This window comes from Cetorhinus maximus, chromosome 6 (assembly GCF_964194155.1).
Source record: "Cetorhinus maximus chromosome 6, sCetMax3.hap1.1, whole genome shotgun sequence".
NCBI lineage: Eukaryota > Metazoa > Chordata > Chondrichthyes > Lamniformes > Cetorhinidae > Cetorhinus > Cetorhinus maximus.
In genome coordinates, this window is record NC_135884.1 from 98,287,318 (window position 1) to 98,301,345 (window position 14,028).

General features: G+C 48.4%; 1 protein-coding gene across 1 annotated transcript in view; it reads left to right on the forward strand.

Moving 5' to 3' along the window:
- The window catches only part of slc9a5 (solute carrier family 9 member A5), a 164,858-nt gene that overhangs the window by 93,041 nt on the left and 57,789 nt on the right, over positions 1-14,028 (forward strand). The gene's annotated exons all lie outside the window — the stretch shown is intronic.

The following is a 14,028-nucleotide window of genomic DNA, read 5'->3' on the forward strand; positions in this document are numbered from 1 at the left end:
CTTGCCTATAAAGAGGCTGTGTACTGACAGGGAGAGACTCACACATTTAGCATTCTTCTTTGCATTGCTGCTGGCCAGCACTGTGGGCTGAAAATGAGAAGCAAACTAGCACACAAAAATGGAAAACATGCTAACTCTCTTTCCCCACGTATTAGATGCATCATATTGACCTGTTGGTCATACAATGTCTAGATGTACTTGAACAATAAATTACCATGCCTTCCTTCCACCTTAAGCCTACATTCCTGACAGTGGTGGCAACTTACAGTGAACTAGGACTAGTGTGGGGAGGATCATGTCCTGTACATACAGTATCATCCCACAGGGCCACTGTTCCTAAAAAATTCAAACAGTTGGAGAAGAAATAGAAAAGATGAGCAAGATTAGAAAAACAATGTTAAAAATATGACTTTGACTGAGAAATATGGGGGCTGACAAGCTGAGCCGAAAGTAAGCATGCAAAAAGAAGTAATTTTTCTATAAAATAGTTTTAAAATGTTGGAGATATAGAATTAATATCACAGTAATTGCCGTTTGACTCCTGTTTGATTTTATTACTGTAATAATAGTGCGACAGTGATTTTAGTTCATGAGTTGTATATAAATAAACTCTCCTGCCCCAGGAAGATTGGTTTATCCATGGGCCCACCTGCAGTCTGAGGATTAATGGCCTTCATTGGTAACCTTCTCCAGATGTCTTATTAGCCTTTGTATGGAATATATCTGCCAGAATTCCCTACTCACACACATACAGGAGGAGTGATTGTGGTCGCATGAGTTGGACACTTTCCATTTCTTTTCCTCTCTGCCTCACTCCACCAGACGAAGCAGATGAATCTCTCTGTAGTAATGCATAAAGAAGCCTTGCCAAAAACTAACAAAAGCTCAGCTAACTCAGTTTTGGCAAGTTTCAACACCATGTAACATTACAAATGTAATTCGTAACCTTCTGATTTGGGGGTCAACACTTAACTACTGAAGCAGTGAGGCCACCCATAAACATGACTAAAAATAACGGAATTAAAAATATTAACCCATATGAGCACAAGTGATCGGTTTGTTTAAACCACACGGCTAGATTGAGTCATACTCATAGGTTATAAACCATTACTCATCAGGCCATACATCTCATGAAGCAGTTTGCACAGCTCACAGAGACTGTCAACCATATGCTCGATGAGTTTTTGATGAGAAATTTCCAGTTGACCACAGATGGAGAAAATCCCTGCTTGGCAAAAGCTGGCAGGCTCACCTTCACCTGAATGTAGGCAGGAATTGGCTCCTTGTTTGACAAGCCAAGAAACATTAGAATTGTGGGGAATGCTGTTGCTCCAATCTTTTATTTGAAGTCATAGTAGAGACGGAGAAGAAACTGTGGATGGAGTCATAAATTTAACCAGAGTTACATCATTTCAAACATGGAGAAAGGAGCAAGATACAGAAACATTGTTGGGTACATCAGTTTTATTACTTGAAAAATGCATAACATTGTGCCACTATTGCATTAAAGTTGTGTAATCCAGTCCTTCTAATTGACCACTTATAGGTGTACTGTAGATTGATGCCATTTGTTAGGTACAATCCTATTGAACAAGTAAAGAATCAAAAAGTTCTAGATAAACTACCTCAAACCTGAGCCATATCTGTAAAAGTGCTAAAATCGCTGCGTGAGATAAAGCAATGGAGATACGATGCCAGCGTTGTAAGTTCACAGAGATCTACCACACTGGAGAAAAATTCAAGGGATTACATGGCAACCCCGAATACAAAGGCTCACATAGCCCTATGCAGATATGGATTGCACCTCACAATGGGCCAAAGAGAGACTTCGGGGCAAAATTAGATAGCTCCCAAAATCAGGTGCAGGAATAGCAATGTGCGATTAACCCACACCCATTCAAAGTGACACAGGCAGCATGCAACTTCGACCTTCCTACCCTTCCTATCCTTCTTAATGTACCTCTAACGCACTCCTGGCTGGTCTCCCATGTTCTACCCTCCATAAACTTGAGGTCATCCAAATCTCTGCTGCCCGTGTCTTAACTCGTGCCAAGTCCCATTTCCCCTTTGGCCCCTGTACTCACTGATCTACATTGGGTCTCGGTTAAGCAATGCCTTTATTTTAAAATTCTATCCTTGTCTTCAGATTTCTCCGGGCCCTCGCCCCTTCCTATCTCTGTAATCTCCCCACAACCCTCCGAGATATCTGCACTGCTCTAATTGTGGCCTCTTGCGCATTCCCAGTTTTAATTGCCCCGCCGTGTCCGTGTCTTCAGTTGCCTAGGCCCCAGGCTCAGGAATTCCCTTCCTAAACTCCTCCACCTCTCTATCTCTGTTTCCTTCTTCAAGACACTCCTTAAAACCTACGCCTTTGATCAAGCTTTTCCCTAGGATACTTTGTTTCACAAACCCCCCAATCCCTACCGTAACCCTCTGCCAGCCGATTCCCCTGCATCTGTTCCAAGTGTGAATCTCCTTTGCATAAACCCACAGTTTCCCCCTGTGCCTCTCTCAGTATTTTCCAAAGGTTCCAATGAGGCACCTGTTACTGCCTCCTGACAAACAGCAACTGCGCCATCCTCCTCTCTCTCACTGACCTTCCTATCTAGCACACGGTATTTAATGGGGCTGTAAGAGCGGGAAACAAGGTGGGAAGGGGGACTTAAATTAGATGGGAATCGAAATCTCGGTTTCCTGATGTCGGGTTGAGTTTGAGAAGTTAAGTCAGCAGATGTTAGCCGCAGAGCGGTCATAATGCCACCGGAAGCTATTTACCATGTATTTGTATACCATGCATACTCATTACTGCAAAACCATGTCAGTGCAGTCAATGGCACCTTGCACCATAGGGATGTCCATTATCTTGGCAAAACGATGTGCACATTCTGCCTGCTACTCTCTGTTCAGACAGGACACAATGAAGTTTGCTCTCCTGACACTTTGGAAGGAATAATTTGACAAGGAAGTATTCAATGAACGGCATGACACTAGGAAGTTCTGAGGAACAAAGGGACCTTGGCATGTGTGTCCATAGATCTCTGAAGGTGGAGGGGCATGTTAGTGGGGTGGTGAAAAAGGCATATGGGACACTTGCCTTTATCAATCGAGGCATAGATTACAAAAGTAGGGAGGTCATGTTGGAGTTGTATAGAACCTTGGTGAGGCCACAGCTGGAGAACTGTGTGCAGTTCTGGTCGCCACATTATAGGAAGAATGTGATTGCACTGGAGGGGGTGCAGAGGAGATTCACCAGGATGTTGCCTGGGATGAAACATTTAAGTTATGAAGGGAGGTTGGATAGACTTGGGTTGTTTTCATTGAAACATAGAAGACTGAGGGGCGACCTGATCGAGGTGTACAAGATTATGAGGGGCATGGACAGAGTGGATAGGGAGCAGCTGTTCCCCTTAGTTGAAGGGTCAGTCACGAGGGGACATAAGTTCAAGGTGAGGGGCAGGAGGTTTAGGGGGGATGTGAGGGGAAACATTTTTACCCAGAGGGTGGTGAAGGTCTGGAATGCGCTGCCTGGGAGGGTGGTGGAGGCGGGTTGCCTCACATCCTTTAAAAAGTACCTGGATGAGCACTTGACACGTCATAACATTCAAGGATATGGGCCAAGTCCTGGTAAATGGGATTAGGTAGGTAGGTCAGGTGTTTCTCACGTGTTGGTGCAGACTCGATGGGCCGAAGGGTTTCTTCTGCACTGTGTGATTCCGTGATTCTGTGACATTCAGAGTCTCTGTCATCCCTCTGATGCAACAATGGGTGGCAAGCTATTAGTTATGTCGCCTGTTAAAGGCTGGAAGTATCCCGATGCAAAGTAATTCAAGGTCCGTTCACCTTCACAGCCACTGGCATTGCCACCTTCACCCTGCTGAGGCTGGAGATCTGGTTCAGGAGTTGGCAGAGTGCTGTCAGCACCTCCTTTGTGAATCGCAGCTGGCAAACCCACTCAACCGGGCTTCACTGGAAGATCCAAGGTGAAGGAGGCCTCCTGCTGAGAGTCCTCCTCTCTCTTCTCCCTTTCTCCCCTCCCACTGTCCTCCTGTTTCCACCCCTCTTCCCTCCTCTCGCTCGTCCCCTTTCTATCCCTTCTCCTGCACCTCACCAACCCCCCTCCTTCCCTCTCCTCCCCTCCTCTCACTACTCCCCTTTTTCCCCTTCCGCTATTTTTCTGTTTCTCTCCCTCCTCCCTCCTCTCGTTCCACCCCTTTCTCTTCCCTCCTCACCGACTGCCCTTCTCCCTCTCACTCCTTCCCTTCTCCACTCCTCCCCTCCCCATCCTCATGCTTATCCCCTCCTCTCAGTCCTCCCCTTCCCCATTCTGCTGCTTCTCCCCTCCTCCCCTCTTCTCACTCCTCCCTTTTCTCCTCCTCTTCCCCCTCCTCCTGCTCCTCACCAACCCCCCTCTTTCCCCCTCCTCCCACTCCATCTCCTCCCTCTCCAAGCGGCCTCTTCTTCAAAAGCAAATCAAAATAATGCGGATGCTGGAACTCTGAAATATAAACAAAAATTGCTGGAAATAGGTCAGGCAGCATCTGTGGACCTCTGTTCCTGCACTTCTTTGAGTTTCTCCCTTTAATTCATTGTGTCCCTCCATATTCTTCCTGCCAAAATGAATCACCTCACACTTCTCTGCATTGAGCTTCATCTGCTATTTACCTGCCCGCTCATGCCATCTTTCATATCTCCTCTCTTGGATACTTTGTTTCACAAACCCCCCAATCCCTACCATAACCCTCTGCCAGCCGATTCCCCTGCATCTGTTCCAAGTGTGAATCTCCTTTGCATAAACCCACAGTTTCCCCCTGTGCCTTTCTCAGTATTTTCCAAAGGTTCCAATGAGGCACCTGTTACTGCCTCCTGACAAACAGCAACTGCGCCATCCTCCTCTCTCTCACTGTCTAGCACACGGTATTTAATGGGGCTGTAGAAAGCGGGCTGGGAGACTTGGTTAGGCGGGAGCTGAAACCTCAGTTTCCTGACGTCGGGTTGAGTTTGAGAAACTCAGTCAGTGACGGGCAGAGGGGCCATCGCACTGCCCGGTGGCTGGAGCCTATTATGCACTTGTAGACCATGAATACTCATTTAATGGGAACTTCACCAAATTAAGTCTTACCTTTAAGATTAAGTTAGCAGCACATGGGAAACTTGTGCCTCCTGTATCCGGACATCTTAAAGATGGCGTGCACCTGATGAAGTTGGTCAACCTTTGGATCTGAAATGAGGTTTTAACTTTATCTAACACAGCAGCATAGAAGAAGGGAGCAGGGGAAGCTGGGTGGTCTGCTAGGAAGAGGCCGGGGGCTGAGGGGGGTGGGGGTGGGGTGGGGTGGGTCGACTGCTCAAATGGTGCACTGGTTGAGCTGGCGAGAGGGCGGTGATCAGGTCCTCAGACGGCAAGTTCAGCAAGGCACTGGCATGTATGGTGACGAGGCGGCGGGGGGGGGGGGGGTGGGAGGGGGGGTGGGAGGAAGTATCCACAGGGAGTCAGGCTCCAGGCTATAGGACTCAGTCCATCATAGCAGCTGATAGTTCCTGTGTGTCCAAGAGACACAGCTGTACAATACATGGCAGGTCAACAGTGAGACAAGGGATATCAAGCTTGAAGCAGGGCAGATCCAGCTGCAGGTAGGCAGGTCAGTGGTGTTGGGAAAGGGTTGAGAGATACCGAGGGCAAGTCAAGGATGATGGAGGGAGGCTCCAGGACCACAGCAGGAAAGTCGAGAGTGAGGGGAGGAGAGTCATGGGTGAAGGATGAAAGGTCGAGGATCATTGGCATTGGGTCGAATGTGATGTTAGAGGCTCTAGGATGATTAGGGGAAGGAGCATTCTGCCCCCCACCCCAGCCCCAATCTCTGCACAGCATTCCCTGGTTGTTACCTTCTCCCCCGATCTCCTACTGGTGGCCCAGTCCCCCCACCTCCAAGGATTCTTTCCTCTTCCCCCTCCACATCCCCAATGACACACTCCTCTCCTCCCCACCCACACCTCCCATTCCCTCCTCTCACATTTCCTCTGCAAAGGTCTTAGGCCCACACCCTGCTGCAGTACCAGTATTGAGAGGGATCTTCCTGCCGCTCCCGATGACTCCCCCCTCCATCCACGGGCGGGATGAGGTTTCGATCAGGGAGTTAGAAAAAGATAAAAAAAATTTCAAACTAATTTGTAACATGTCCCCTCATGTGTTATTAACATTTTTAAATTCTTTGGTTTTTATGTTCAAAAAGCTTCAGCTCCCGGAGGCAGCTCTGTGCCTCAGGGAGCTTTTACTGCGCACATGCGCAAACTTCCCCGCTGGCCCTCCTCCCCTCCCCCCCCCCACAGGCAGCGCTGAACACTGCAGCACGTGATTCACACTGGCCGTTAATTGGCCAGTCAGCGTGAAATGGCGGTCACGGCCCAGTCATGGGCGGCAGTCCGATTCGCAACTGCTCCCGCTGTCCCCCGCCAAGCCCACCCAATGACCGGAAAATCCTGACCATGGAGAACAAACTCTATGATTGTTTTAGGTGTCCAAATGCTTAAGGTAAGTAATTTTGCTAATCACAAATGTTCGAGCGCTGCAGTTTGATGGCAATTGATGACAATGATGTCAGATGATAGCTCAAATGATATCAAATGATGACCAAATGATTGCTTTTGAGTGCAGTGGATGTCACATGAGCACAAATGAATGCTGTTGAGCACAAATGATGTCATATGATGTCAAAATTCTCTAGAGGAACTTTCCATCCCCTGCCCTTCTCTAAACTATAAATTAACAGGTGGATTATCCACCACGGGCAGAATTGTAGCTGCAGCTTCAGCAGAAAAAGAGGCCTTTTGATTACACCTCGTTTTCCAGACAAAAAAGTAAATGGCCATAAAATTTGGTTCCATACTGCCTGTAGTGTCAGCGCTACGAGTACCATTTTAGTAGCAAAACAGTGTCTGCATCACTTCCAGTACAGCCCAAGCTGAACGCCATCTTGGGGTAGAATTATCCCAGAAATGAGCAAAGTCCGATATTGGGCGGGGAAAGCGGCATTTGACCTGCCGATGGCAATGTCAGCTTTTTCCGCCATATCGTGTGGCACTTTGTTTTAAAAATGCAGAGGCGTGGGTTTCATGTCAGGTCGCTGGCGGGGCGGCCTCTGATTCACCCGCCCCACCGTCACCTCAGGCCGTCAGCAATCCGGGCGCCGTATTTAAAGGGCGCCCCCTGCACAGAGCTAGCACTCTCTTAGTCATCGGAAGCTGCTGGCAAGTCAAAGCTGTCTAAGGGAGGGAACATGCTGTCCCAAATTTAATGATGCCTCCCTCAAGCACCTACTGGATGCAGTGGAGGCCCACCGCAAAGTCTTCTCACCCCGCTCTGACGAAGACCAGCAAGCAAGGTGACAAATCCAACATGGGAGGCAGTGGCAGAGGTGGTCAGCGCCAACGCCCCTGCAAAAGAGGACAGCCACCTAGGGCTGATCCGAGGACCTCACCAAACCTTCCAATCGGTAGTAGCGACGGGGGAAGATTTAGTTCTTTTAAAGCCAACCTAATAAACTAAATCAACAAAATGAGGGATAAAGTAAACACAGCCCCTAAGTTAGGTTAGCTGTAAAACCAAAGACAAAGTTTAAAGAAAACTAACAAACATCAAATCAAAATGAGATTAAGGGGGTCGATAAAGCACCCCAGACCCCACAGTGCCCACCGGGCATGGAAGGCCTTGACGGTGCTGGCAGACACTGCGTGTTCCCTTTCCAGGGACACCCGGCTGTGAACGTAGCCACAGAAGAGGGGCAAACAGTCGGGTGGGATGACCCCCTCAATCACCCGCTGCTTGGACCTGTTAATGGCTAACTTGGCCAGGCCCAGGAGCAGGTTCACGAAGAGGTCCTCCTCCTTCCCGACCCCCCTCCGCACCGGGCGTCCGTAGATCAGGAGCGTGGGACTGAAGTGCAAATAAAACAGTAATAAAAGCTTTTTAAATAACTGGAAAGGGAGTGCAGCCTACAATAATTAATATAGACATGGTCCACGGACTCCAAAAGACCGCAAAAAGGGCAGGTATCTTGGGAGTCCGTGACCTGACACATCCTGCGGTTATACGGGACTGCTGCGTGCAACACCCTCCATCCCAGGCCCCCATGGAAAGCGGGAAGACACCTCTATAGAAGGCCTCCCAATGGGGACCTCCACCGCCGGACGGCAACAAGGCACGCCAGGGCGTGTCCAGGCGGCGGGCGAGGGCAAGGAAGTGAAGGGTGTGCAGAAGCTGTCCATACAGGAAACTCCTCCGCGCCATACTAAAGGACATGGAGGGCATTTCCCCGAGGCAGCTCATATTGCAGGGCACCGGCACCCGAGGGAGGGGTCGGGGCTTGGGGCCAATATGGAAATCCGTCCGAACAGGGGAACGCTCAGACAGAAGACCACCGCGCACCTGCGCCACCTTGAGGCCCAGTATGATGTCGGGGCCGAGCACAACCACCCTGAGGTCTTGAATGGCATCAGCTATGAGCCAGATAATGATCCTTCCGCAGGTTCACCTATGGGAACCTTGTTACGACTTACAAGTTTGATTGTCTTCTTGGAGCTCCACCAGGGCCGTTGCCAACTCTAGCAGGGCCGATCTGAGGACCTCACTAAACCATCCAATTGGTAGTACCGACGGAGGAAGATTTAGTTGTACAACGTGGGCACTTGTGTTAACCACTTGTACTTCATGTTGACCATTGTAAATACACTCCCAAGAATATCCCCTTGTCTATGGCTCCTTGTTATGTTGAGCAGTGTTTGTGTCACTCAGGTGTGAAACCTTGTTTCCTGCACAAAACAAAGGCTACTGTCACAGTCCAGGGCCTCTCCCCTGTGCAGTGTGTAACCCTTTGAGCACAGTGATTGTCCGGCTTCAATGTCACTGTCCAGATTAATGATGCGTGCACCTCCATGTGGCTTGAGTTTGCTGCAAGAACCTCATACCCAAGCATCACTGAGTTCTGTGATGTTCTCTGTGTGCTCTCAGCACCTTTGAGGCGGGGTTGCCTCCCATCTCGACACCATTCCTGACAGGTGAAGATGTGGTGCTGAAGGGAACAGGTGACGAAGCCTGCCAAAGGATCAAGTTGCCTGAAAGTCCATGAGGCTGCTGTTTCTCAGCAGCGTTTCTGTGATATGAGCCTCTTCACAGAGCATATGTGTGCTGCCCTCAGCCAGATAGTGCCAGACATTCCCAGATGCAATGTGAAGATCTCAGGAGTGTCCTCACTGCATCTCATCATCATCCTCCTGGAATCTTGCAGCAATGAGAGCCTCACGACTATGCCTGCCTCGTCTGGCCAGTGCAATGGCCTCTTCACCTGCACCCTCGCCTTCCAGGACCTCATCACCCTCATCCCCTTTGACTTCCTCCTCATCTGAGGAAACATGCAGCTCTTGCATCTCCTCATCATCCAGGCTTTCCCCTCGATCACTTTGCATCCCCAGGTTGCGTAGCATGCAGCGAACCACGATGATACGTGACATCCTTTGGGGCGTGTACTGCAGTGATCCACCAGACCTATCCAGGCACCAGAACCTCATTTTCAGGATGCCAATGATGCGCTCAACCAAACTCTGGGTTGCAGCATGAGTCTCATTGTACCATCTCTTACCAGGAGCCTCAGGCAGCTGCACGGCATCATCAGCCACATCCTTTGTGGGTAGCCCTTGTCCCTGAGGAGCCAACCCTGCAGCCTGTGTTGTCCCTGGAAGTTGTCAGGGATCTGAGACCTGCTGAGGAGGTACGAGTCGTGGACGCTTCCGTGGTATCTTACACACACCTGCATGATCCATTTGTTACGGTCGCAGAGCAGCTGAACGTTAAGAGAGTGGAAGCCTTTGTGCTTCACCTACTGGACTACTTGTTGCCAGGGAGATTTAAGAGCCACGTGATTGCAGTTGTTCACACTCTGCACCCGTGGGAATCCAGAAATCTCAGCAAATCCCAGCGCTCTTGCTTCCTATTTTGCCTGATCCCCGTCGAAATTGACAAAGGTGTGTGCCTTGGCAAAAAGAGCGTCCGTGACCTTGATACATTTGTGGGTGGAGGCTTGCAAGATCCCTCAAAGGTCCCCAGTGGAGGCCTGGAAGGAACCACTGCCATAGAAATTGAGTGCAACAATAACTTTAACTGCCAATGGCAGTGGATGCCCTCTGAGTCCCCATGATGCCAAATCCTGCAGAAAGTGGCATAAGTGAGTGACCAGTTCTCTTGACATGTGCAGGTGTCGGCGTAACTGGTTCTTGCTCATTTACAGTTAGCACTTGTGCGGTCTGTTGACCCTGGGTGTAGTGATGTGCCTACGAACGATGGCTCTGTGGGGCTCATCCTCCGCTTGGCCTTCAGGGTTCTGCTCCCCCACTTTGGTGACCTAGGAGCCTCCATTGCATTCTTCTCCTCCTTCCCTCCAGCCTATAAGCAATGAGGCAGACAGCAAGATCACCAGACTCCATGGCCAGGATTTTATGGCCCTGCCGTGGTGTGTCTCCCCCACAGTGGATGCGGCAAGCCATTTCAATCTTCATTCAGTTTGGCGGGACCATAATATCCCATTGGGCAGGAGGGGCTGTAAAACCCTGGCCTGTGTCCCTGATGGTCTCCTCATTGCAGTATCAAAGAGAGAGGTGCAAGGTTCAGCAATTGTCTCCTAAGGACCACTCTTGGTCAAGTCATCGCCTGCGGCTGCCTCTCAAGGCCCTTTAACATATGCTGGAGAGTCCAGGCCACTACATAGATGCTCATTGTTTAGTGCACGTGATGGCTCACCATTCCCACACCCAGCACCGCCCCACACCACATGACTGAGTGGCAGCAACTTCAGCCGCTCGACTGCATCCTGAACTCTCTTCTCAGGCACAGGCATTTTCCTAACCTGGACTCCAAGGCTTCACAGTTTGCTTGTACCATGAGGGTGTCTTTTCAATATCAACTGAAACATGATGCAGGGGACTGAGAGCGCCCCCCACTGTCAGCATTGAATGGCCACCTTTCCCAACAGGATCCTCAGGTTTGCCCAGTTGTGCAATGGTTCTGCAGCAGCATAGCACTCATTTGAGGTTGAAGTGTGTGTGCGAGGTGTTAACAGTCGAGGAGCAATCATTGGCACTGTCACAAATTAGTGCTGCTTGACAGGGCTGACTCCAAGCATTGTCAAGTGAACTCAAGCTAAATGCTGTCAGCTGCAGGGGAGTGCTCATCTTTGACATGTTTTTGGGGATTAGCCTGGCCATTTTCTTCCCCCTACCCTTCCCACCCGCACATGTGTTTGTGCTCAAACTTCAGCCCCCACTTTGCACTGTTGCCCTTGCCCCAAGGTTGCCTTCTCCCCCTTCCCCCTTTGCATTGCCGCCCTTGCACTGGCACCACAAGCCAGCCACGAAGAACCCACTGTGGAGACTTGCCTGTGCCCCCCTGAATCTGCAGAGCCGCTTGGATCATTGCAAGTGCTGTGCAAAGTTGTGTGCACTCACTTCCAAGTTCCCCTCGAAGTTGAGGACGCCAGGCTCACACCTTTTAAAGGCAGTTGTAAATCACGCCAACGTGGAATTTAAATTTGAGGTGGGGGGATGATTCCGGCCTGTGGTTACAATAATTAGATGTTAATTTATTACAATTAAGTTCCTGACATTTGGCAGTGGGAAACGCAGCCCGCCATTGACATGGGGAGGGGATAATCGCGTCCTGGATTTACATCGTCGGGAAAAGCGACTTGGGCCTTCTCATGAGATTCTCCAATCTTGCCACCGAACACTCCCACCACGAACGGGGACAGAATACCCAAGCCTCAGTTACCCAAAATAGTAAGTTACAAGCTCAAAAAAAGGCCTCTTTTGACTTGACAAATTTGTAAGAAATATTTTCTCATCAGACAGTGGATTAATTTTAAATACTCACTAGAGTGTGCATTTAACTCCATGAATAAAGGCAAGTTTGTACATTTTAAGTGCTTAACGTAACAGGTATATTTCAGAATAATGCTGTTTTAATATTGTTTGCTAATGTGTTTTATGGTTATTGTAATAACTTTGGTTCAATCTACCAGTAACTTATAAAAAGTCCTGTACTTTGAGTTAACTTTTTACTATCTTATCTGGAATGCTTTCCACATGAGAGCCAGTTGCTACTGTATTTTAACCTGGGTGTTTGATGTTGGTTCAGCAGAGCCCTGAGGAAAGGGATACTACAAAGTTGTGTTCAGCATAAAGTTTTGCCATTTAATTAATGGGGATGTATTGGCAGGGCCCATCTGTGAATGTCAGTATAGGGTAAAGTGATACTACTGTAGCCTACAGGCTGTTTTAATCACTGATGGTTTTTATATACTTTACAGTTGACAACCCCTCTTTGTTTTGCTATTTTAATGTAAGTTACTTACAGTAAAATCATTCTAATGACAAGTTTGAAGCAATCTAACTGTTGAACTCTAGAAGTAGGCTCATGTGTTGTTTCATTTGCCAGAGGTTGATGAGGTCTTTGCTATAACCATGGAAAATACTTTTTGCTGTACTGAAACCTGGAATAAGCCAATCCAGCTGCTGTCTCCATGTCCAATATATCTTTCCTGATTACATCTGTATGCTGGCAGCCAAAAATCACCTCTCTACGGTAATGCCCGATATCTTCAAAACATTATTAAAGAAAATCACTACTTGAGGGATCAATATTGGTCAGAGACTGGGGATAACTCCCCTGCTCTTCTTCGAAATAGTGCCATAGGATCTTTTACATCCATCTGAGAGGTTTTAACAGCTCATCTGAAAGACGGCATTTCTGCTAGTGCAGCACTCCCGCAGTACTACACTGGAGTGTCAGTGCTGATTTTGGTGCTCAAATCCTAGAGTGGGACTTGAAACAGGAACCTTGAGACTCAAAGGTAAAAGAATGTCTCTGAACAGGAGGACAGCAAACACGAAAAAGAGGCTGTAATGCAACAAGGAAGTTCCTGATCATTGTCTTAGGTGGTATTAATCACATTTAAAATTTTTGGGGCAGAATTTTGCCCTTGGCAGGCGCGCTCTGCGGGGGCGGGCAGGGTGGTCAGGAAGCTGATCGCCACCCATGATCGGGACCAGACCGTGATTTCACGCCGGTAGGCCAATTAAGGCCTGCCCAACGTGAAATGCAATCGGCAGCGCTCGGTACTGCCTGTGTGGGTGGGGGGAGGAGGGCGAGCAGGCTGAGCACGAACTATGCACATGCGCACGAGTGAGCGCTTCATAATCTCCGTGAGGCACAGAGCTCAGAGCTGTCTCAGGGAGATGAAGCGCTGTTTAAAAAAAGAAAATGAAGAAAATAAAAATGTAACAAAACATGTCCCCTCATGTGGCTCTGTCTCATGAGCAGGGACATGTTATTTATTCAATTTTAAAACATTTATTTTATCTTTACTTGCTTTTGGAAACCTCATCCCGCCCGTGGACGAGGTTTCCAAAAAGATGTAAAGGCCGCTTAGCCTTTTTGCCTGCCTACCAACCATTAGGTTGGATGGGCAGGAAAAAATTAAAGTTAATTGATTACTTAATGGCCTTAATAGGCCTGATAATTGTCGGCGGGCGTGCTGCCAACTCCAGCGTGTGCCCGCTGACCAAACTATTGCGCAACTGCATGTTGATGTCAGCACGCTTGGCCAACGTCAACATGTGTCATTTCACACTCAAGCGAGTGGGATGCGTGCCTGCCCGCCGAGCGAAAATTTCTGCCCTTGAGGCCCCACTATATCCAGATACTGACCTAAAGAGATTGTATTAAGAATGTAAGTTATGTGTCTGTTTTCGAGGCATTTGGATGGAGCAGAATGGAAATAATTTAATCATGAGAGATGACCTGAATAAGGAAACAAATCTCCAGTCTCCAATTGATTTGTCATTGGCTATATCACCATCTGTTATAAAATAATCCAGAAGGAAAAAATAGTTTGGTAATAAGTACTCTTATTTCCCAATTTTTACTGGTGTTCCATTTTAAGGTATACAAGACCAGTTTGGACCAGTATTCTTATTTCCCAGTTT